Genomic DNA, 23414 nt, shown 5'->3' with positions numbered 1-23414 from the left:
TCTGGGCAGCGTGCCACAAAACTGGAAGCATAGGAGCCACGATTCCCAAGCTCTGTGGTTTCTTGCCCTCTGATGGCTCCCAGGGCTTTGAGCTCCTTCTTGTTGGTTCATTTGGGCTGATGGGGCACGGGTAGCCCAGCAGCACTTGTACTCATTGCTGAGCCAGGAGTCTTGGAGCTGGGGAGCGGATGCTTTCAGGCTCAACTGTGTTCTGAAGTTATGTAAATGAAGCACTAATTGCTTAGAAACAGTTCCCTTCTGTGCGAAATGTCAGTATCTGTATTACACAGGGGACCACACTGCCTTTCTCCCCTGCCACCTGCTTGGGGAATTGCTTGTGCACAGGATGGCAACCACCTTGTGACTCCCAGACCTTAGGCTGCATTGGGGCTGTACTGCAGGTACTCTGGGCAATAGCCTGCTCCTCAGGGCAGCTGCAGGCAATGCCTTGGACTAGATTCAGTGTATTGCATATCACAGGGAAGCTACTGGCTCCACTGACATTGAAATGGCAGTTATATTCATAATATTTTGGTTCCACAGGGAAATCTTTATGTGGGAGTACAGTGTATATATTACCTGTGTGTGTACAAACAAGCAAAGACATGCGTTTGTATAGATAAATGTCACTTTCGGCACAACATAGGATCCACAGATCCTTCAGGTAGATGTCAGCATCACATGAGTTGTGATGGTTTCTTTGTTATGCACTGCACGTGTTTCTGATACTCTTATGTTGTCATGAGGAAGGGTTTTGATGTGATTTCTGAAGTGGTCTTTCTACAACCTCAGTATTTTAAGGAACTTAAATAGTCATGTCTTAGATGCTGTGGAGAGCTGTAGAACTGTAGGCTTGTGTTCACTGAAGAACAAGGGGTAATTTCAGTAGTTAAAGGCCCTCGAGACTCCTGGAAGGCAAAACCAGTCATTTGATCTATGTTGTAAGTATGCAACATGTGTGAGTGTGTATCTTGATATGGGTGTACTCTTTAGAGTGGCATTTGGCTTTGCAATGCAAATTTGTAGACACATGTAAGTGGCCACAGGGGGAGATCTTTAAAAATAAAAGTGCTAGCAAAGTTACCCATTCTTTCTGACTTCTGGATCATGGATCATCAGTGAAAGTTAAATTCCTGGCTGCCATTTGGTGCCTTTGGCAGTCTCCATATATATATATTTTAGCAGTTCACATTTTTATGTTTGCTGAGAGTGCTTAAGGGTTTGCCTATTTCTCCTGATGTGAAATCACTGGAGTCAGAGTTGCAGAGGTAAAATAGGAAAAGAGTCAAATGAATGTTGATTGCTTCTGAGAATTAATTCCACACTGCCTTTCCGAAGGTTCAGTGCATATTAGCAGCAGTGCAGTGGCATGATGGAGTGGTAAATATCACTTACTGAGCCCATCATTCATTGCAGAAGAGGACCTGGACCATGCAAATTGGATGATGCTGTGTTTGAAAACCAGACAGCCCATAATTTTAATCTGTTAAAAGAGATTATGCATGACATCGATGAAATACAGTGTCAATTCTTTGCAAGATGCCTTTTCTCTGCAACAGCAGCTGGAAGCACAGCCCACTAGCAGGCACAGAACGCCTACTCTGAGGCTTTCACCCACTTTGATCTCCTTTCAGGACTGAGCCTAAACCAATGTCCCACTGGAAACCAAAGAAGCAGAACTACTTTGCGATGCAGAGAGTTAAACCTTCCCCCACATGTGCTTATTGATGTGAACAAGCTAATACAGCTGTATTGACATCATAATGTTCAGGAGCCTTTAAGCTGCCAACAAGCTTGTTTGAAGACAGTCCAGTGTTCCCTGGACACACTTCACTTACTGTTCCTTTTTGTAGCAAAGTCACTGTTAGGATGTTAGGAGATATCCAGTAGTTTATACTTTAATTGATATTTAAAAATTAAAATATGATTTCTTATATACCAGCAGGGAGAAAACTAAGTTCAAAGCCATCACTTTTTCCTTACCAAAATGCATTGTCCAGTGCTCAGGGCTATGGAAGGATCACTCACTTCTCCTAACAAGCAGGTGCCATAAGACGCATTAAAGACTGCCTGCAAACTACATAGTGTTAGATTTACTCCCTTTTGGAAAGAGTTGAATTGAAGTTGTGCATGCATGTGACTAGATTGGTCAAAATTTGTTTTGTAGAATTCGAAGAAGCACCTGAAGCATAGGTATGGGGTGCATCTAGCTATAGTGCCCCTTTCTCATTTTTTTACCTTTAAAAGTATTAGATACTTGTGTTTGAAGTCAGAGTAAAAGGCCAAAAAAGAAGTAAAAAGTACCTGAATAAGCAGAGTCCCAGTTCCCTACATTTCACTTAATTAATCTTATATTCCCTAAACCGTACTCTGGGCTTGTAGGTCCACCATCTGAAAGCAGTGCGTTTCTAATGCCAGCAGTGCGCAAGTCAGTGTCATAGAAATTGATGTGAGCTCTGTATCATTGTGATACTCTCCTGTCCCTCACAGGGATTTGGGATAGACAGTTATTAAGTGTGACTAGGAACTGAAATTTAAGGAGTGATCAGTTCAATGGCTACTTTTTGCTAGAGGCACGGTATGTAGTTGGTTGACCTACGCAAAGAAAAAGCAAAACCATCCTGACAGCATGCAATATATCAAAGTACAGAATTTCTATGGTTACTAAATCCTAGCCAAAAGCTCCTTGGTAATTAAAAGATATGCTTCCATTGCCAATCTGCCGTATTAATAATAGTCTAATCCTATCTATAAATATACCTTTCCAAATTAATTTAATTAGGTATGAAAATACTGACTGCTCCATCACCACTTTAAGATCCTTTCTTGCAAACCTTAACTTACATAAATCTGTCATTCAAATCCATGTGACTGCTGAGCATGACTAAGCCTTATGTGCATAAGGAAAATTTTTCTGGGTAAGACCTGTAGACAGTGTTTGACTTGGAGGCATTGCCAAGATTTCTAAGTGTGGAATACTAGTAGGACACCAAATACATACAGGTAACTTATTTCCAAAAATACCTGTTGTGGGTGTTTTACTTGAAGTAGGAACACGAGTAAATATAACCTGAGGGAACTTGTATCTATTTTTTACGTGGGTTACTCTGGCAGAAATCAAGATGTTGTTATATAGCACATAGAAACCTCTTCAGCCACCTGCTTCTCTGATGTATAATTGTCCATTCATGTGCAGATCTGAGGTTCTTCATGTGTTTTTTTCTACTATTGCACAATTTTGAACTTGTAACTCCTGGGACATGTAACTATAGTCAGACTGCAAAACCCTCAGTCAGCCTTTCTGCTCCAAGCACTGTTGGGGACCTGGCTGCCTTTTAGCTTGGTTTATCCTGCTGACAGTCCTGAGGCTGTGACCTGGCATGCTTACAAAGTCTAGCAGACCTACTCTGAAGGTGCTTGAGACCTAAACTGACAAGGCAGAACAAGGGAATGAGATCTGTTTGTACAACTGGTTCTTGTGGAACAGGCAGTGGAATAGCTGGATTGCACAATACTTGGGAAGGCTGATTAGCCATGCCCAGGCAGGAGCATCATGTTAACATGACTGCTGTTTTTAGGATCCAAGATAGCTGTGAATGAGTTTTGCAGAGACCGAGTCATGTTTCTCTGCTTGGCTACACCTTGTGCTGTGCAGACATGCCTGGTATTGCAAGGAAGAGCTGCCTACCCCACATCATGCAGCATGGCTTTACCTGTGAGAGCACCTGGCTCTCAGGTGCAGCCAGGTGCTGTACCTGCTCAACCTCTTTCCCCTGTCAGTGTCTCACACTGCAGTGTATCATAACCATCTTGTGGTGAGAGCTCCACTGAACTTCTTGCCTTCTGTCAGAACCCTGAATGGTGTTTAAAAGTTGTGCTAATATTCCTCATGCTGCAGACAAGGTCTTAAAAGAGCTTGTGAAGTGGATTATCCAGGTTCTGCCTGTTCCTCCAGTCTACCTTACCATGCTGTTTGGGATGGCTCAGTTTTTAATATTATTGAATAACTTCCAGGATTAATGAAAAAACCCCAGCAAAAGGCATCTTCAAACATAAGTTGCATTATTCCTGGATTTGTCAAATCCCCTCTGTCCACACAGGATTCCCATGATCAATGATAAGACTAATTCAACATACAGATTTAAGAGCAGAGAACAAAATACATACTGTGGCAAATATCTCAGTGAGAGACATAAAAGTTCAAGTGTTATTGGCACCGGCTTATCTGCAGCAGAGCATGCAAGCACCCAATGGCTAGGTTAGTTCTGACTGATACATGTCACGTATTGCATCATTTTAATTGCTAACACTCAGGTGTCTGCACTTGCTTTCCAAGATGCAAACAGCAGAGCCAGCTCCAGGCCTTGGAAGAAAAGGCCACTGCCTCCTTCATTAGCCTCCAGCTTCCTGCCTGGTCTGCCTGGGGATGAGGAGATGATGATCAGCTCTTTTGGCTTGTGCAGGGAAAGGACAGAAGGAGTGGCAAGGCAGGGAGCAGTTTTAGTGCAGCGAAAGCAGCTCCTCTGCAGCAGTTGTCATCAGCTTCCACCTCAACAACAGCAGGGAGAGTGAGCCTTTCACTTAAAGGCTGTCCTGCAGTCCATGGCCCTTCCTCTTCCACTTTTTCTGCCCTGTAAGCTCAGGGGCCTCGCTGCCTCCTAATCCCCAGTGACCCAGGCAGCAGGTGGAGGGCCTATGGTTGTCTTGCCTGTCCAAGAACTCTGACCTAGACAGCCTGTCTTCTGAACAGAAACACGTTTTCACAACTGTGTTATTCATTTAGAAGGTGTTTTCTGCTGGCTTGTCTCTAGCAGTATGTTTCACTTGGTAACTGCAAATGACTGTCCGCTGTCCAAGATGCTCTGAGAGTAAAATTGCTTACTGGGGCAGTCTTCTGTTATAAAACCAGGGCCAATATTATATTTGAAGCAACTAGAGATACTGGTGAAAAACCACACTCCTAGCAATTAGAATAAAATGAGCACTGAATTAATTTCAGGCCCCTTATATGCTTCCTTGAACCTTTATCTTCTCACCATTTTCAGTTGAAACCTCTGCTTAGGAGCTCTTTTCGGGATTTTTCGGCTTGCTATTTTACTTTTGTCAAGCACACAGATGCAGTAACGCCACTGACAGAGCTGGGTTTTCCAGGAGTAACTGATTAGAATTAATTTTATTTCTGGGTGGGAATAATGACATCTCCACTGAATATATTAACTATTTCCCTTGAAATTATTAGCACGGTATGATGGGTTGGCATGTCTAGCTGCCAGATACCCCCCCCCGCTTTCCTCCTCAGTAATGTGATGGGTGAGCTTGTGGTTTGAGGTAAAGACAAGGAGATCCCTCACCAATCATCCTTCCAGGCACAACAGATTTGACTTGGGGTAACTTAATTTAATGTATCACCAGTTAAAATAGAGTTGGGTGGTGAGAAACCAACCTCCATGGGCTGCAGTCCTTCAGGATACACCCACTCCAGTACAGGCTTTCCAAGGGTGGCAGAGGAATTCCTACTCCAGTGCCTGGAGCTGCTCCTTCCCGCCGCCTTCTCTTACCTGGGTCCCAGAAGGGCTGGTCCTCACACCTCATTCTTGACACCTCACTGTCTGTGTGGGGTTCTGATTGCTCTTAAATATGTCTCCATACAGGTGGTACCAGCTTCTCTGATGAGCTCAGCTGTGACCTCTGTGGTTTGCATCTGTGGAAATCTGGTCTTCATTCTCCCAGAGCACCTACTGGTGCCAGTAAATGCAGTAATGGGGAACTAAGGGAAAGGTGGCCTGTCAGAAGGCCTCATGTGCAGGACTTCCAGCCTCTGGGGCAATGTCCTTTTTGCAGAGAGTTTTTCACTATGCAGGCTTTTAGCAATTCCTCCTTGTCTCAGTGAGTGAGAACACACTGATGTGAGAGTGTGTGACCCAGCTTTTTAGTCTCACTAACGGCTCTCAAAAACACTGCAGAAAATAAGATAGCACAATGTCAGTGACCTTCATGCTGAAGACAGGGTTTCCCAATTTTGAGGTAATTACCCTGCTCTCGAAGCTCCTGAGGGTTTTATCGCATGCTTTGGCAGTGTTCAGAGAGTTTCTGCACATGCACTGCTGTTAATTTGTTTGAGATTTGAGGTAATACCTGGGGTGATCTGAACTTGCACTTTGGTCTATAGGTTCTTTCAAATAAATACCCACATCTTATTCCAGGTTTTGCAGCCTTAAGTCCTACTACTGGGTCCTCTTTTGCAGTTTTGAACCCTGCTGCTGACTGCAGGGCACCTATGATAGCAGAGTTTTTACCTTCCTCTGCAGCTTGTGAACCCCCTTTATGTTACAGACCCATCGCCGACAAGCTGGGGGGCTCTGCAGGGAGCACATCAAAGAGGGCTTTGGGGCTTTCTGCCTTTTTATTAAATCCTGCAGGTTGGGATGACAGAAAACCTCCAGTCAGAGAGCACAGAACAGCAGGCAGCTGTCTGTCAAACGTGTGCTTAGCCCAGCAATCAGATGCCACTGCTGAAGTGGGTGAAACAGCCCTCTTGGCAGCAGCTTCCGCCTGACATCTTTGAACTTGTGACTTGGGGCTCAAACTGCTGGCAAGGTCACCAGGCATAGAGCTTGCTGTGGGTGGGCCAGGGGTCACTCCAGTGGAGGTGAGGCATGCTGACATGTGCCCATTGCCCAGTATTGCTTGGAGAAAACAGCTACAAAGCAGCATAGTTATAAAGGGTGCATCAGTGCAAGGTGGTTATAAACTTCCTGAATGCAATGACTGAAGAATCTTTTGGTATGCTGGTTTCTGCTCTGGTTATGTTCTCAAAACTGTGGCTGAGCAACCAGAAGGGTACTGAGGGTGTAATGCAGCCATGGTGCATTTTATCTCCTGTTGATGTGATTGATTCCTTCTTTTTTTTTTTCTCTGCATTGGAAACAGAACCTTTTTTTGTCAAGTGCAGCAAAGAAGTGCACACTTTCATGTACAGAGTGGAGTTCAATAGGAAAGTGTGCCATCGATCAGACTGCCTGCTTTATAGCCCCAGAACGTACAAAACACAGAGCATAGGGAGAGTATTTGGGTACTAAGGTGCTGTGAAAGATTGTTTACTTCTCTGGACACCTTCTCTTTCTCTTGCCTCCCTGCCTTACCAGAATTATCTCTTGCTTGCTCAGTCTTACTTTTATTGTGTCATTTTCTTACCACCTCTTACTTCTCCCTTTCCCACCTCTGAATACAGCATATACTTTATGCTTTACGAACTAAAGGCATTGCCCTTCCCTGAATTTGCATGCCCTCACTTGACGTTTTTGAACTTGGTTTAGGAACATGTATCCTGCAGAGGTAAAATGCTGGGATATTACAAACTGGTACTGCTGTTCCCTACCTTACATGAGTTATAAGTTGAGGTTAAAAAGTGGTCCTTTCCCTGGTGTGGAGGCATGGTCTGTTCTCAGTTCTGTCACAGATGTCCATGAGAACAAGTCATTCATGGTCACCCTCTTAAAAGAGATCTCTGCTTTTTCTTGAGCTACTTAAATATGGTAGCTGGCTGTATCCAGCAACTACAATAGGAGCTTTGAATCCATCTGAATTTTTTCCTTTTAATATTTTCCCTTTTCACGGAGGCGTTATGAGGCAGTTGCAAGCGACTGCTACAATAATTATGAACTAATATAAATGATGGCATCTTCAAAGTCCTGAAATGAATTTATACAGTTCAGCAAGGTTCCCTCTCACAGCCACTCATTGTGGGAGTATTAAAACTTAAATGACTTAAGAGGCTGCTGGGAAAGCAGAGCAAAAAGCAGCATTTTTCAAAACAGGAAGTAGAGCAGAACAATTACTATTTAATGATACTGGAATTGGAAAATGTATGATGAAGCGGGAATGTCAAGTTTACTGTGCAGATTGCTACTAGGGCAGGACGGGTTTTGGAAGAGTTTACCCAATTTCTGTTTTTCTGCTTATACATCTATCCTGGTGATGTGAAAGGATTCTAGTAAATGCTAATCCAATTCTTGGCATCACCCATCTCTCCCCTCCTTGACCAATCTAAGGCTTGTTCATGGCACTGCTTCAGTTTTCCTCTTGAAGGCCAGCACAATGGTTCTCTTGACATATCAGGATGCTGCAACCCTTTACAGGCTAGTTAATGCTACAGGATGGTCCTCATTAGGTGAAATAACCCAGAGGTTGTCACTGCCTTGCAGCATTTCCTCTAACAATGCTCCATTCTCTCAAGCAGCCTTGATTAAGAATGCTTTTACTGCTTTGAAGATCATTATATCAAATATCAGTCAAACCAATATAAAAATTTCTTAGCACAATTAGTGACTGGGAAGACAGCACAAGACCCAATTCCCACAGGACTAAAATATCTTCATGTATTTGCCAAAAACCTTATCCAAAATGACATCAAGAGTAGCTCCATCTGAATCACACACATGATTTCTTATTTTTCTTGTATTGTCTCTCCCTGTAACCTAAAAACCCGAATTTAAATCTTGCCTGGAGCTTGGTATGTCTTATCAAGCACTTTATTTAAAGATTGCTTATTTTCCATGTTAGTTTTGAAAAACAAACCTATTTTGAAATCCTCCTGTACATACTTGCTCATAGGATCTGTGTCTGTCTATACTTACTGTCCATTCACCTGGGACATTCACATGCAAATGAATTTTCTGTTCCTTAAATACATCTATAGCATCTTCCAGTCTCCTAGTTGAATTTATAATCCTTTGCATAGACATTGCAGTTTGGTGTGCAGATGACATCTCTAGAAAAGGCCTGGCTTCAATTGGAGAATCAATGCCATGAGCAGATGAGGTCTTGGAAGACAGCTATTCAGCTTGAATGGGAATTTCTGTAATAAAGATTGACAGATGAGAAAATACAGAGATTTAGGGTATGTGGTGTATGTGCCAAAAAATTCTATTCACAGGCAAAGTGTACCATGATTATTCATTCCTTCTTGAAGCCTTCTGTAGGTTAAAAAATACTCTTAATTCAAAGTGAAATGGATTTTGAATATTTTTAGTATGCTAAGTTGTTCAGGCAGGCACTTAACAGTGATACTCCTGTTCACTTCTGCGCTGACACTGCCCCACCTGATTAACAACACAGGTAATACGACCGCTGGGATTTTTCCCTTTTGGATGGCCAGTGCTTTTGTCCCTTTTGCCTCTTTGTTACAGCTTTTCTTTACTAGCTCTTTTTCCATTTAAGTTTTAACCTGAATTCCTGTAGCTTTGTGGTTTTCCTAAACAGTATTTTGTAGTCCAGATTTTTACAAAATGTTTCTAGAGGCTCAGTGTGTTCTTTAAAATTACAGCCTGCTTAGATCTGGTGAGGGAAAAAATAAGTGTGTGTCAGGTTTTTTCAAGAGAACAAAGGCTTGCAGTGAACACTGTTGTGGGATTGAAATATAAATGTCCATTTCCTCTCTAGAAGCCCTTGAAAGAAATGGAACTGTCCGTTACATTAGCTTTTGCCTGTGTATATAGTACTTGGGAATTTACCAGCTCCCGGGAGAGAATTGCCTTTAGCTTGAATCAGAATACTTCACTGATACTGGATCTTCCATAATTCTGGCAGTGAAATACACCCACCTCCACAAAGAAGCAGATTTTTCTTCATTGTCACCAAGCTCAGTGACTGTCTCTTGTTTACTGAAAAGAGAAGACAGACTTGTTAAAAAAGTTGTGATATTTAGCAACATTAGTTATAGTCACTACATCACCCTGCTGCTTTGCTTTCTGCCTTTGCTCGCTGACAAATGACACAGTAGTACAAGCAATATGTAACTTGGCTCCGTTTGTTTTGATAAGGGCAGGATTGAAATGATTTCTTTTCTTTCCTAACACAATACAAACAGAGAAAAGGAGGACCAGTGCGATCCGGTAATCTGGGACAAGCTCAACCCCTCATTTCTGCTCCAAAGTTCAGACTTGTTTGAACTGTTTCATATCTTAAGTGATGCAACCTTTTGTTAAAGGTGGAGGTTTGCCACCTCTGTAGTGACACCTGCCAGCCTGGTTTACATCACTCTGCTATTCCCATTTCAGAAGCTTGTGCTGTATGTGAAAATGAACCGAGTTACCAATGTCAGGGCATGATCCAGGTTTTTATTTATTTGTTTTCTGTGGAGGTGGATGCAATAGTATGTGGTAAACATAAGCTCTGTTTTGAATATCAGGAACACAGACAACAAAACAAAGCTCCCAGACATGGTAAGATCTAAGAGGTATCGCCACAGTCCTGCTACTGAAGCCTTAATCCAGAACAATAACAAGTCATATTATGTTTGTTCTAAAGCTTGGGCAGGTTTTCGTAAGATCTGTAAGTTGAGCAAAAAAAAAAAATAGACATTTTAATCTTTGCTAGACTGACTGCTTAAAGAGCCCGCTGTGTAAGGAGTCCTAGAGAGAGAGAGCTTGTGAAAGGAGGGGATATGTTAAAACAGCAGCTGTTGGTATGCCTGATCCTGTCTTTTGCAAAAGCAATAGGTCTGTTACCTACATGAGGAGCTATGCTGAGGGTTAAGGTGGCAGAGCTCATTTTAGCCCCCAAAGCTAAATTCAGGAATTCAGGAAAACTGATGTTAGCAGAGACCAATGTCTCATCTTGACGTTTGGTGTATGATCAGTCCCACTTCTGAACTGAAAATTTGGATATTTCATTTCATAACAGCATTTCTGTTAGAGACTTAGGTATTGAAAGGGTCAATAATCCATCTTATTGCTTGTGTTAGAAAAGGCTGCTGTCAACAGGGGTCTTAAACCTACATTCTGTTTTCTGTCTAGGTAGGTTGTTTTGATGTAATTCTAGGGTTAGATTTAGGATTAAGGTTTGGTACTGTGTGCTGAAGGTGTCTCAACATTATGAACAATGCCTTGTGTTTTACTCTAAGGATTTATTTTTCTGGCCTAAATTAATGTTTGCTTTGCTTTTTTTGGGTCAATTTTTGTCAAATTTGGGGTCAATTCTGGAAAACCAGGGTTCAAGATTCCTTTTTTTTACTGGATTCTGAAGAGTATGCAGAAATGGGAGGTGGCTGGTGCAGATAAGTGCTGGCATCAGTGTTTCCTGAGTTCGGGGAACAGTTTTCTGGGTACATCTGAGGATATAGCTAAGGGCTTCTGAGATTTTTTTTTTTTGTTGTGTTGTTTGTTTTGGGTTTTGGGGGGAGGGTCGTTGGTTTGTTTTTTTTTATTATTATGCTAGCTGACTAGGTAAAATACCAGCTTTTCTGCATCCAATCTAAGAACTCTACCATGCTTATTCCTATCTCATCAGATGATCTTTACCCTGAGGAAAGAGCGAGGAACCAAATGACAGCTGCGGCTTTTCAAAGTCATAAAAGAGGGAAATATGTGTGTATGTACTTATTTATTTATTTTCTCTCTCTCTTCTGTATTTTATGCTGAGGCTATGAAGCCTATTGAACTTTTTTTTTGAGCCCTTAAGGTATATCCAATGTCATTCAGACATCAAAGCTCCAGAGCTGAAATGGAAAGAGAACAACCAAATTGCATTTAAAGGTTAATAAAATGGTGCTTGTGTTTTCTGTTGTCACAGAATACTAAAGAGAAGAACATTACCTTCATGTTTACAAAAGTGAACAGAAAATAGAAAAATGTGAAGTCACCTGCGATTGGCTTAGCCTTTGCTCTAAAAATGATACATCCTTGTGCTATAGCAGAGACAGGATGGGCTCTGCAAGCTCTGCTTTTTTGTTTTGCCAGATATTAAATGATCTCAGTGGCCACTGATAATTCTGTTGTAGTTTAAGAGAGTTTATTAGTTCTAATTTCAAACTAAAGTTTTAACCTTATATGAGAATTTCCTGTCTTTATTCTTTGGGGATGTGGCTAGCTTTTGCATGAGTGAAGCTGAATACTATCATCCTTACACTGCATATGTTGGCTATGCTTACAGTAGGTACAAAGAATAAAATCAGGGAGGTTATAGCCATACAGCAGAACTGCATGAATATAACCAACCCCTTTGACTCAAATGGCTGAGTTTAACTTTGGTCTCGCTCTGCCCTTAAAGCACAGATGTAGTTCTTTGGGTGTTAACTGAGGAGGGAACAGAGCTTGTAACTTGGAAGCTGTACAGTGTGTGAAAACAAGTTAAAACTCCAGAAGACTTACTGGTTCTTTTAAAGTTTTATCCTTCTCTGATACATACTGAGCCTGGTACAGCAGCTAAACATTTTTTTCTTATGGCTTGTCAGTCTGCAGGCCAAAACCCCACATTGCTCAGTGGAATCAAGATCCTCTGGGACTTTCAGTACTGTCACATTATTCGTGGAACAGAGATCTCTGAAGTCTAAGAGAGCAGAAAGTATTAGTAGAGTGATCAGAGCTTGTGAGTATGCTGAATTATTTGAAATTCCTTCTGTGATGAGGTCCAAGTGCCAATCTGACTGATTTGCCAAGCTTTGGGTCTTATTTTAAAAGAAAAATACATGTCATGGTAGCTTGGAGGCCCAGCTGAATGCAGTAAGAGAGATAGTGGCAAAATGTGCAATGAATTTAATAATGATTCTTTTCCCCAGGAGTATTATAAAGTGATCTGCTATGTGCATCTGCTCGTTCTATTTCTGTTTCTTAGCCTGAGATTCCTAACACAGGAGGCAATAACCCTGCATCGTGTTAGATCATATCATGTCACACTGAATGTTGACCTTGGCTGACATAACGTGACATGCTACAGTTGAAGTAATGTAATGTGAGCCAATGTATCGTGTGCTTAATGTTAATCTGAAGTTATTATCTGTGAACATAGCAAAAGGTTCGAATAGTGTGGTGTATGTAACTACCCTCTGTTCCTCAGGCAGTCTGAGCTGCATGTGTTCAAGCTAACAACCAAAAACAACAGAGAGAAAGAAGAGGGTCAAAAGCTAGATAAGTCTTTCTATGAGAGTTAGGTAGATACCAGACAGCTTAGTATGGGTCTGCAGCACACCTACTAAAAGACATTGTTATCCCCCTTGACTCCACAACAACCACAATAGAAGTGTGACCATGCAATGGGAGCACTGGCTATCAATTGCATTCTTTGGAGTTTTTAACATAGAGAGCTGTTCATATGCATTTCTGAGTAGATTTGTTGTTGAAGGTATTGCTGAATGCATTTATTGATATTACTTTAGTTAAAGCAGTTAATGTTAATGTTGGGCCTTATGAAGTTAATCAGTTTTATAACATCTCCTTCGTTCATGTTCTTGCTTGATCTTTCGACCCATTGCAAAACTGTGCCCAATACATATTGGGTTGACATTTGTTGTTTTCCTGGGGAGACGCAGAGAAAACTCTGGGTCATGAAAGCTATTTTCTAAACTACAAGTCAGATTAACACAGGCTTTAAATTTAAATATTAAAAAAATAATAATATTCAGTGCTGTAGTTTCTTCAGTGGTTTAGCAGTGCTCAGAGCCTGTTTCTGTTTCTCCCATCGTGTGCTCTTGTAACAGGATCATCTTCTTTAATGTGATCACTGGCATGCTGACTTCTTTGTGCCACCTTCATTCTTATTCAGCTAGCTCTAGCTGACAGGAGATATTATTCTTGGTATTTGTTAGGTGAATATTTTCAGTCCTTGATGCTTAAAAATTAGCCTTATAGAGCTGTAATCGTCCATCTGCTTTGGTGAAAGCACTAGGCAACTCAAGCTGGAAGCATTTTAAAAATGAGCTAACAGTGTACCTAGTGGCCTAATGTGATGAATGCTGGCATGTAGATTTGCTGCAGATGATAATCAAACACTGGGTTTATTCAAATAGATGAAAAAGGATTAAAAAAAAGAAAAAAAAAATACCTGGGTACATAGGATTTTTGAATGCTGTAAATCTTAAGCGCCATAAATCAGGCTTTGGACTATCTTAGAGCACCTAGTAAGAAAAATGGAAGCTATATCTTCTTCCTTTGGAGGAAATGCCTTTCCTTACTCTGAACTGCCCTTTTGATCATAGATCAGTGCTGCATTCTTGGCTATACCAAGCCTGATCGTGCTCACACTGAAGATAACTAACAGCTCCCATTCTCTCCAGGAGCACAGGTCTAGACCGTAGCTAGTACAGTAGCAGTTTGTGGGTGAAACATTCTTCTATATAATCTGCAAATCCTCAAAACTTTCCCAATTAAAAGTATTTAATGAAAGCTACTTTGTCTCTTAGGTCCTTTCAGTTTTTTCCATTCCTGTTAATCCTTAAAACTATTGGCTGGTGATAGAAATATTTTCAAAAGTTTATAGCAGGAAGAGCAGCACTGCTGCTACCAAATAGCATGAAGGAAAGGACAATAATTTGTCCTTGTCACTGCAAATATTATAAAAAAGGAATTAAAAAAAAAATAAATTTCATATATTTTTCTCTGACTCTGGACTAGACTTGGCTTATCTGTGCTGCAGTCTTTGCCCCAACCAGGGCAGGGGGGTGAGGGGGGGAAAGTAGCAAGCAGCAGAAGTAGGTAATTATCTGATTTGAGTCCTTTGCTGTAGATGATTGTGAGGTCTTGATCAAACAAACAGAAGAGATGAAGCAGCATAGCAACAGAAAGTAAAGGTTTATTTAATACAGTTTTTCTGCCTTCTGTTTAAGACAGTATCAGGAGCATGGGAAAATTAATTTATTTTGTGAGAATTAAGGAGACTTTGAGGTTGTCAGTTCCTAGGCTCAAGTGGGTCATCAAAGCACAGAACTAAGAATGCTTAATGCAAAACCTTAATAGTATTTAATGTAACCCAAAACTGGGATACCGTGGAGAAACCAGGTGGTTTTGAACACTAATTTCCAGAGAGGAACATCATCGCAGACCTGAATGCAGTCAGGAATAAAAAGACATTTTCTTCAAATGTCAAGCCACACACTGACTGCATTGCAAGGACAGAACTATTGCGAATGAATTTTCAACTCTTCAGTACATCAGCAGTTGCACTAATGTAATCTCCATATATTTTTATATATATATACATATACAAGGGCTCTAGCCCTTTCTAGGCAGTGTTGCTCAGCAAAAGGGATATCAGTTGAATAAAATACTGGAGGAAAGGACATAAAATGGCATGCAGCAGATTGTTGATGACACCTGGAGTTGCCAAAGAAGGATAGACCGAGTGTGAGGAAGAAATTGCATTTCTGTGTACAGTAACCTCTGACCAGCCAGATAAATCATGGCTAGTCAGAAGTTATTCCAGGGCTGGAAACTCCAGGACAGCCTGCAAGGCAGAGCTGCTTGAGCTGCTGTGAGAGGTTTTCTATCTGGAGAAAAAAGTACAAAAAGGCAAAAAGAAGTTTCTTGAGAGAAAATGCTGGAGTTAAGGGAGCTCAAATAAAAACTCAAGGGGTGAAGAGAAATATAACTTGTGGCTTTTCCCTCATTACTTTATTCTGACCTCTTTGAAGTTAGTAATACCATGAACATACTCTACAACTGAGAGCAGTAACTATTCAGAGAGTTCAAAAAACAGTCCCTTTACAATGAGAGTGTTAAAGGTCTAAGGAAATGAATGTCTGTACAATTGCAAATTCTTTGAGGAACAGAATAATTTGCATGATTGATTTAGAAATTACTATATATAGTGTCGGTAGAGCAAATACTTGTCTAGAATGTTTGTCCCAGAGCAGTCAGATAGCACACCTGTATCACCCACTTGCCGTGTCCCACTGAAATCAGCACAACTTCACAGACATCTGTCATGAGACTGGGCCTAGAACGTAAATAAAACCAAGTACCTCTGGAAGGATGTTCCAGAAATAACACAGGACTACATTTGAAAGAGGCTGTTGAGAATAAGGAGTTTCACTGCGCTTCCAAAAAGAGTTGGGCATGTTCCCTCTCCTTTCCCCAAAACAACAAAACTTTCAGAAGACTCATTAAAAGCCCTCTTCCCAAATAGTTTACTCTGATGATCTCATGCTGACCTTCCTTCATTTGCTTTTGACAATTTTTGATATTCATAGGTGCTCAGAGATACATCTCAGCTGCCTTGAGGTACATGCCTCTGCCACCTGTAGCTTGCTGAGGCATCTTGCATGCAGGAATCCATGCTTAATCCTGCCAGGACATTGCTGCTGGTTTTCCCCACACTGCAAAGGTATCCAATGATGCCAATCCCTTTCTCTATTAACTCTTTTGCTCACTAATATTAAAACAAGTGCTTTCTAGCCAAAAACTGCCGAAAACTAACCTCATCCCTCCCACTCAGGCTGGCATTTTTGCTCTGGTGGGGGGCAATAGAGTGTGCTGAGGGCTGGCTGTGAAGTACCCACTTCAGAAGTGGATAGTGTCCTGGCTTACAGATAAGGGATCTTTTCTGACAGTTTTCTGTTTGTGTGCACATTGTGCAAATGATAAATGTTGTCCATTTGCATAGCATCTTCTCTACTGAAGGATTCCAAACCTCTTCACAAAACAGTTCACATGTAGGATTGCTGAAATTCAGTTAAGCTGTTCTTGAGAAGCTCTCAAATTGTTCTCCTAAAGCCCACATAAAACCAGGTTCTCAGTTTTTCAAGTCTGACTTGAAGATGAAGGTGGAATTAAAAATCCACAGGCATTGCATTCCCTTTGCGAAGAAGAGGAAAAGCAGATGGAGTTGCTTTTTGTGTGCCTTAAAAGCAATGAAAACTTGTCGATATTTTTCATTTGAATTTTCATGAAGAGTAAGAAACTCTGCTGATGCTGGAGGGGGCAGGAAAATGTTGTGACTTTTACTGGCAGAGAAGTATTTGAATGGTTATTGACAAAGAACACAGTGCATGGAATGTGCTTGGGCTAAGCAGAGTGAAGATGTTTGACGTATTGGCAATACAGCACAGGGTCAGTGGGTGACAGATTAATGTTGTGTTTCACAGTCCAAGCTAATACTCACTGCATGCCTTCCTATGCTCTTTGTTATTGCACACATTTGGAAGGACAAACAAGCTCTGGGCTAGTTAAACCTATGCACTGATTCTAGCATGAACATGACTTATTTTGGTTTAATCAATTAAGCACAAGTGTAAAGTAAATCTAAATAAGCTATTCTTAGACTAAATTGAGAGCGTCATGCAGGAGTTTGCATTATTTTAATTAAAATCAATTAAATTTCTTAACTGGATTCAGGGCAACACTGTGTGCAGGAAGGAGGGAGTCATTCTCAGCTCAGTGATTCACAGCAGCCTGTGACCGTGACCACTGTGACCTAGCAGTGAGTGCATTTCATGGACAGGCCCTGCAGCTCTGGGTATGCTTGGAAAATCTCAAGGCAGGGGGCAGAGATTACAAGAAGGGAAAACAACAACCCACAATCCCCTTAAAACCCCACCTCTTGGCTTGATGCTCTCCCCGGCTGCCTGCTTCTGGCCTGCTCCCTGGAACAAGTAACAAAAACGACTCTGCTTCCAGCGGCAGAGACCAGGAAGCCAGTGGATACTTTTCAACCCTACAGATACTTTTAAAGAATGGGAGGTAAAGGAATGAAATGGAAAACAGATGATAGACAGAGGCTGGCAAGAACAGCAGGAATGCAGCGCAGGCAGCCCGTTTGTCTTGGAGTAGCTGACATGCACGCCCGTGGAAGTGGCCAAGCCTGTCAGCAACAGTGCCTTAAAATAATGGAATAGTAATGGCTTTCTTCTGGAAAGTGCTGAGCACTTTGGCTTCATAGCATCACTGTGCTGCGTAGGACTCAGCCCCCAGTGATGGGCATTTCACATAGCTGTGCAGCCAAGGACAAGTGTGGTCCATGGCAGGAGTCTGCATGGGAGGAACCTACAGAATGCAGAATTGCGTGCCAGTCTCTGCAGTGCCTGGTGAGATGGGTACATGTGTGAGAAACAGTGCGGGGGGCTTGTGAAAGCACAACACAGTCTGAAAGCTCCAGTTGCTGAGTTCTGATTTCCAAATGCCTCTAGAACCTGGCTGAAGGATAAATCAAAATCTTTTCCATCTCTGTGTTGACACAGGTGTACATTTTGTATCCAGAGCTGTTGTTTTCAAGTCAAAGAGCCCTTCTCCAGTGTGGCTCCTTGGGTTGCATATTGCATACATCAGGAGCTGACAATAGCAGATTAAGGATGAGAAGTTTTCTTCTGATGACCCCAGCTCATATTCCTTAACAAGCATTTGCAAATACCCATGAAATGGCAGCAAAAGGAAAGCCCACAGTGGGAAATGGTCATGGGATTCAGATATTGGCACATTCACTGGTAAGTTGGAAGTGATGCTATGCCTCTGACAGAAATAACGTGGATGGGTACAGGTCCCCTCTTCGGGGTACAGGCAAGTACAGACGTGAAGGAAAATGCAGGGAAGCATTTATCCAAGCTCTATTTGCACTGCAAAGCAAAATGAGCAGTATTTGATTACAGACATCTGAAAGTGTGACATGGATAGATGGTTGAGTTAGAAAGGTTTTGCTTTGGAAAGACACCACCTGATTCTTGAGTGAGAATAGCTGGAGCATATTGCAGTAACTACATGGCTGTAAGTGTGCTAACAGGCTTCTACCACCTTAGTAACACTGTGTGTCTACATGGTGATCCCACACTTGAAGAGCTCATTTGAGGAGAATGAGATGTGATGACAGTTTAAGGCCATTTTTCTATCAATATAGCACTGTTTCTGTGTTGGGAGATGCTGTTACACTGCTGCTCTAGATTGCATACCTAACTGTAACAGCTACGTTTGTAGAGAAGCTGCCTGCAGGCGAAGCAAACACCCATCATGAAAAGTGGGTCTGCACTGCAGCAGTGGTCAGCACCAGTCACTGCAGTGGGCTGCTGCTCAGGGGGCTCCATCCGTTTGCACTCAAATGCTGTGATTGCAACTCCAGCTTCTGCTGAAATCACAAGGAGTGTGCTGTTAATGCCAGTAAAGGTCACCCCTGAATCACTCAGATGGCCTCGCCTACACATGTCAACCCATGCCCACTCCCCAAAGCACCTTGGAGAAGTCTGAATGGTGGCTAGCAGTTGACTTCCTTTCTTATGCTTGCTCTGCTCCATGGTATCTGAGCATGTCATGTGTGCATTAGCATGCATTATATACCTTGTTTGAACAGAACCAGTACTAAAAAATTGTTAAGCAATATGGGTTTTGTTAGAAGAAAACCAGTGGATTTAGGCAAGGGAATTTTGTGTTTGCTTTCAATCTTTCAAGAAGTTATTGACAGACTATGAAATTTAAAAGACGAAATGAGCTTCTTCCCAGGACCTCTTATAAAGAGGCCTTGTCCAGCTCAGAATTTAGGAAGTGTAGCCTATTTTCTGAGTCTTGCAGTTGAGGTCAGCCCGTCTGCGATTGCGAGCATCTCTAGACTTTGGCACTGTGCTGATTTAAGCCCCAGGGCATGCATTTAAATTGTCACATATAGTGTGTCTCATACTGACATCTTCTTCTGTAGAAGTGAAGGATAATACAGCACTTGTGCTGCAGAATAAGACAGTGCTCTCTCTTCAAGCATGAAAATTGTCTGCAAATTTCAGACATGTTTTCCTTGATTGTGGCGGCTAATCAAGGCAAAAACCAAAGTTCATTTTACTAGGGGATGAACAATGCTTGGCAGTGTAGTGAATGTTAATGCAGTTAATTATTCCTAAGATGTCTGTCCTCTGAAGAGTTCAATATCTCTAGACAGGGCTTTAATGATCCACAGCCACCCTGTGGTTTCTCCCAGGGAATATTGCCTCTTCAGGCCAGTTTGCAGTAAGCTGTCCCTGAGTCTGCGCTTTTCCCCTGCTTTGTGGCATGTCACATCTGCTGTGGTGAAGTTGGGTGGGTGGTTTGAAATAGGCTTTGTTTTGTTTCAGAACTGATGGTTATTTTGTGCTTTCTATTGTGTCTGTTTTCTTCACACTCTCTGTATATAAGCTTTTGACATGGTGAGTGGGAAACCTAAACATAGAAGAAAACTCCCAAACATTTACTGACATGGGGGGAATTGATTATACAGTGTTCCAGTCCCCATGGTGCTCAGTATCAGTGGAGTCCCCAGGACACACGATAGGAAAGCAAACCTTAACTAACTTGTATGCTGATGGGAATAAATTAGCTTTAATAACTCCTGTTTGCTGATACACTGCCATCGTAATTTAGTAATGGTGATACCTGTAGTTGTGGCTTTTTATTAGATCAGCTTACTCTAGAACTTCATATTGTTAGGGTGCCTGGGAAATTTTCATTTTAAAGTTGTGTATCTCTACATATAAACAACTTCTCTAATACCTGGAACAAAATAATTGATGAAAATACTATCTCTCAAAAGTTGTCAGAGGAATCATGCATAACTATTTTTCTGTACTTGAAAGCTATGTTTTCTTTGATTTATTTTTTTATTAATATTTTAAAGTATGTCAGTTTTGGGACAGGTCCTGTAAGTTGAGCAAAATTTGTGTGTTTTACCCTGAATGCACACTCTTTGCTATGAGATTACTGACAGACCATATTTCTCTAGCTCAGAGTTTACAGTGCACATTCTCTACTGACCCTTTGTGTCGTAATTTTACAGCCGTGTTTTTGTTATTGTTTTTGGTTTGGAAAAGCCACTGCTTGGAATAGTCTTAACTTTGGAAGTTGTCCTACTGATGAATGTGTGGTTTGTTGACAGCTATGTGAAATGGTACCTTGATCAAGAGCTCCAAGCAAGGCACTGGAATGCGGGCAGGTAGAGCAACGATGCTGAAAATGAGCCACTTTGCACCAGAGCAGATGGGTGGAGCTTGGGTGACTAATTCTACTTCTGCACAATAAACTGCCTTTTCTGTTCAGCTCCCTACGTGCTTTCTTTGACTATTCTGAACTGAACCAGGTACTCATTCCTAATCTCCTACTGATGTAACTGGGAATCCCAGTGTAGCGATGACTTGAGAATTGAATCCTCTGGGCTGGGTCCAGCCTCCATTAGAGCACACTGGCTACTAGAATTGTATCCCAGAATATTTTAAAGAATTTTCGGAAATGTTCTGTTAAAAAGTAGTTTTTTAAAAAAGAAAAATACCTAAAAGGATCTCAGACATGCCAGAGATGTTACCAGTGGTTGTCATACAGAACTTTAAAATAACAAAATGTTTTCTTCAGCAAGAAGCCATAGTTAAAAATTAGCTTTGAGGAACAGAGAATGATTAATGAAACTCCTCTTACTTAGAGCACTAAGCCTTCTTGAGGTTTAAATGTCTGCTATAGAAAATGTCCACAATTTGGAGTGAATTATTTATAGAAGAAATTAGGCAATATACAGGGCTTGTGGTTTCTGTTCAGAGCAGAAGATAAAAAGCTTCTAGGTTTTAAAATTATTATTATTTTATTTCTAAGCATTTCTCTTACTGAATTCTTGACATATGTACTGCTAATTAAGCAGTAATGATTTTCTTTCATTTGCACTGCAAATTATGCCAATACTTACGCTTTTCTTCACAGAATGTATTTTGTTAACTGACCTAGGGTTTAGTGTGGAATACAAAATGAGAAAGAATTGTTAAGTTCCAGTCGATGCTTTGAGATTCCTCAGGAGTTCTGCTGTTGCTAAGTTTTGAATTTTAATTTTGGAGACACCGACAAAGATATACAACAAAAAGGTTTTAACTAAGTATATTACTTTGACAGAAGTCACTGGGTTCTACAATTAATTCTCACCAGTAGATCAATGCACTTTATAAGCTGCAAGTCATTCTGGCAAGATGAAACAAATAGAGTCTTTAGTGAAATCCTGATAATTTGGAACAACAGGCTGGGAAACTAGGTCAGTTTACATCTTCTTTGAAATATTTTTCCCTCTGTAGTATTTCATACTTGACTAATCTTGATAATGTACTTGACATCTTTGGTGACTGATCATATGCTAATTTAAACTCACATTGTATGTGTAAATTCAGAGCAACATGGGGAGATGTTTCAGCATGGTGACAAAAAAAAAATTAGCAAATGGATCTGAAATATTTATTTTTTTTTTTTTTTCCCCTAGTGTGAAGAATGTAAAGAGGATTTGATTTTTGTTCTTTGGAGATAGGTATTTAAATGACTTTGAGCTTTTTTTTCCTGTCCCAGTAAAATAGTGTATTTGACTTTCTAGGGCAGGTTACTTGGAAGAATAAGATCTTCTCCTAGAGCTGCTCATACAAGCCACTACATGCAGTTGTTGGAAATGCTTCTCTCAGGGGTGTTTATGGTACTCTATTGGCCCTAGTCCTAGTGTATTGGTCCTAGTCCTGCTGCTACTGATGTCAGTGGTAAAACTACTGTTGACTTCAGTAAAAAAAAGTATGAGTTCTATTATCTTCATAATATGGCTATTTAGATTTTATGATATTTCTTGGAGCATATTTGCAACTTCAGGCATTTCCTACTCAGTTACATAGAACCCATCCATTAAGAAAGCATATAAAACTTCCATGCCCTTCTTCATACACTTCTTATTGTACTTCTTCGTTATTATTTTTCACAATAGATGGCTCATAGTCTTTCAGAGGTGAAGAAAACGTTCATAAGAGCTTATTGTGCAGCAAGTTTGCTGACAATTGCTAGTATGCTGTAAACAGTTTTGGAAATTAAAAACTCCTTTTTTTTTTTCCCAGTAAAAAAAAGAGCTTGATTCGCGATAGCTGTTTTCCTGACTCACTGATATATTCCATCTGTCTGCCTCTCTGCTCACTCCCTTTTTCCTTTTTTTTTTCCTCTTTTTTTTTTTAAGGTGTGAATTCAGTGAATATTTGTTAGGCTGGCTGCTTGTGAATAATAATAATGAGAGAGAACGCCTGCAGTATAGTGTGTATTTAATAATACATAAATATAATAGTTGGAGAGTTTTGGACTTCAGTTTCTGTCTTATGTTTGCCTCTGTTTTCCACTAGTTATGCACTTATTAATTACCACTTTGGGGGAATAAAAAAAAGTTTAGTTTAAAATCAGAACTATCTTAAGAAGAAGTGATTTACATATACTTCATTTTTTTTGTTAATGTCTGGAATATTAAACCTGTAGGACTTGAACTAGCTTATTAAGTTAGCTTTTCAGAGGTGCTGGGCACTGTCATCTCTCTTTGCTCCACACATGAATTTGCAGAACACTCAGTTGCTTATGTTAAAAAACCCCAACAAAAATGCAAACTCTGCATAGATATTAAAGTCAAACTAAAATCTGTAGACTAGGTATTTTATCTCTTGTCTTCTTCTTCCATCCTTTTTCTCAGTGAGTGTTTTTCCATATGGCATTAAATGGCACCTAAGAATCATAATAAGGATAAATCTAGGGCAATGTAACCATGTTTATTGTCCTTTGAAAGACAACAGGAAGAGGTGGCAGTTGCTCAGGGACAGGTTTCCAGATCATACTGTTTCTGGTAGGCTTACAGTCCAGGGAGAGAGAAAAAATCCAGCTTAGTGGGTTATGGCCTTTCCAGGGTAATTTCACTCTGTAGAGACTGAACGGTGTGGCATC

The 23414-nt window shown here is 40.9% G+C and overlaps 1 long non-coding RNA gene across 1 annotated transcript in view; it reads left to right on the top strand.

The window, feature by feature from the left end:
- The window catches only part of LOC134167094 (uncharacterized), a 30335-nt gene extending 8780 nt beyond the window's left edge, over nucleotides 1-21555 (top strand). Inside the window, exon 2 of the long non-coding RNA XR_009966070.1 lies at nucleotides 20590-21555. This is a non-coding gene — a long non-coding RNA (uncharacterized LOC134167094). The remainder of the gene's footprint in view (nucleotides 1-20589) is intronic.
- The last annotated feature ends 1859 nt before the right edge of the window (nucleotides 21556-23414 follow it).

This window comes from Pezoporus occidentalis, unplaced genomic scaffold, assembly GCF_034315485.1.
Source record: "Pezoporus occidentalis ecotype Australia unplaced genomic scaffold, CSIRO_AGI_Poc_V1 ctg11, whole genome shotgun sequence".
Taxonomy (NCBI): domain Eukaryota; kingdom Metazoa; phylum Chordata; class Aves; order Psittaciformes; family Psittacidae; genus Pezoporus; species Pezoporus occidentalis.
Note: the sequence above shows the minus strand (reverse complement) of the source record. Positions and strands in the feature narration are given on the sequence as shown.